Genomic DNA, 2,563 nt, shown 5'->3' with positions numbered 1-2,563 from the left:
GGCTGCGTGGCGCGAGCCCGCGACCTTTGCTGTACCCAGCCTCTATTACCTAATCCTTTTGGGGTGTTGACATTTCTCACCACCTTTGGTTCTCCCTTAAGTGGGGATGATAGTGAGTTGTATACGCCCCAAACGTGTTCCCACTTTGGCCACTGGAAATAGATTTGTGTTCATTCTCTCCGGAGCGAATTCAGTGTTCGTTATAAGACTAATACTCCCAGTTTTACGTGTGACTTCCCTTTTGTAAATTTCATTCTATTTCAGTATTATACCAATTGGTTATTATAAACATATGAAGTAACTGTGTACATCTGTATATTTACTTCCACCGTCTGACGAGTCCAATTTCTCCCCTTGGAGAATGCGAATAGTTGCAGACCCTTTTCTCGTCTACTTTGTATGATCACACGAGATTCAATACGATATTAACCAGAATTAAAAAATAAAAGATTATTCCGTTTCGGCATCGACGCTCGATCACGGTTGGCACCCAAGAACCCTGGCCTCTCCTGATTGTGCTGACCTAGCATAGAGCAGTTGTCCCTTTGTTTACAAGGCCTGTAGATTACCACCCCTATATCCCCGAGACAAGGTGTCTATAGTGCCTTGTAAAACACTAAAGCCTGCTAATTTCCTTATCTAGTGACTCGAGAATGGCACCTTGCATGAGAGTCGAGCCGTGCTACCTGCTTGATTTAAACTGTGTCGAGTGTACTGGCCATATCCTTCAACACAGGAAACTGTTGTGATAAATATTTTATGGCCCATGTTTGAGCTCCTAAATGGTTAACCCCAGCTCCACTATGACTCGTCTTAGAGCACAAACTTAAAGTGAAGAAGTCTTCCAACCCCATCAAATATCCCTTTGCACCCCATTTTTACAGTGTTTGCTCTCCTTAACACCCTTTTCGTCCTCTCTGAACCCCTGGTCATAAACACCAATCCATGTCCTGCTAGACGCACTCGTGCCTCCCTTTCAGTCGAAGCGTTTTCCACTCCCTCTACGTCCTGTGGCCGTAGATCCTGATATACCACAACTCTCCAGTGAGGGTTCTCGGTAAGGACCTTCTCTCTTCTAATCAAGACTACACCCGGCCGAAGAAGAGGTGGAATGCCCTCTGCCTGACAAACCATCCACAGGCAGGCATCCAGGAATATCTAGTCGATGAGTTAATGTTTTCCCAAGTGGCTCCTCCTTCAGAGTAAAGGCTGCCTGAAAGTCTTGCAATACATTTTCTGCATCTTTCCTCTGGTCTCTAGATAATACCCAACACTATGCCTTTAATTCTTTCAGTAATTTCTGAAAGTGATCCCTCATTGAAAGGCGGATCCTTACATATTTCACCTATTGAGGATCGATCTGATGTGCCTGTTCCAGTGCGTCATCTTCATCGGCACTGTTCGATATTTCCGAGATTACAGCATTTAGTGCTAATTCAGTCAATACCCTCTGTTTCTCATTGTGACCCTCGGCTAACTTCCCAAACGGTTCCATATCCGTATGTTCCATAGGGAATGCCAGGGCTATCCTCCGTTTTTTGGTGGATTAGTACTCGTACTCTACTTCAGTTACAAGATATGACTTTCACCTGATCCTCTGCTTTGTAAATAACAGGACTGATAACACAGTAACTCCTGCAATGGATTTCATTTTACCGTCATAGCAGTTCCATACTCCATTTATCCACCTTTACTTATAACTATATAGCTATAGCTATATAGCTATTCCTGGAGGAATAGTAATGGTTTAGCATACTAAACAGATGTGAATTACCAGATAAAATTATTACTACAATATATATTTGTCATAGTGTTCAATATAAATGGTTCAAGCAACATATATAACAGCTCTCATCACAAAGCGAATATGTAAAAAGAAAAAGAAAAATATCAAATAGCCATTATCATACTGTCCACACACTGACCATTCAATTTATATTAATTAATAATCCAAGAACAATAAATTTATATTACTATTCCATATTTACTTGACCTCCATTACCTGATTATAGACCATTTATTAATTGCTAGGTATTTAGTTAAGCATCATCCAGGGAAGAATGAAGATTGATGTTGCCCCAAGCTGGGAGGAGCTTGGAGGTCCCTTGTGAAGTTAAAGTAAAGGTATTTTGAAGCTTGAAAAAACAGTGCTTTATACAAGAGCAAAAACAAACAACTCAAATGAATTTAATACTAAATAAATTCTAAAAAGTCATTATAAAATCGGAGGCCCTTTAATTGGTAAATAAGGCCCAAAAGCTTTGGCTTATTTAGCTCTTGTGTAAATCTGGCCCAAGCATCAGCTAATCTGAGCATCATGGAATTAATTTAATTTTACGTCCCAGTGGAGGCTACAGATCTAAAACCTACTGGGAACATGATGAACTGAGGGTTAATATGAGCACTTCAGTCATTCTTTTACAATTAACACCTTGTCTTTCACATGCATTTCCTTTGTTTTGATTTCTTCAAGGATTTGGTTTTGTCAAAATTTTAGGACAGAATGAGTGTTCATGAAGAACTGAACAATTCATATTGCAAGCATTGTTACCCCAAACTTAAA

This window comes from Penaeus chinensis, chromosome 14, assembly GCF_019202785.1.
Source record: "Penaeus chinensis breed Huanghai No. 1 chromosome 14, ASM1920278v2, whole genome shotgun sequence".
Classification (NCBI taxonomy): Eukaryota; Metazoa; Arthropoda; class Malacostraca; order Decapoda; family Penaeidae; genus Penaeus; species Penaeus chinensis.
This window is presented reverse-complemented; position numbering follows the sequence as displayed.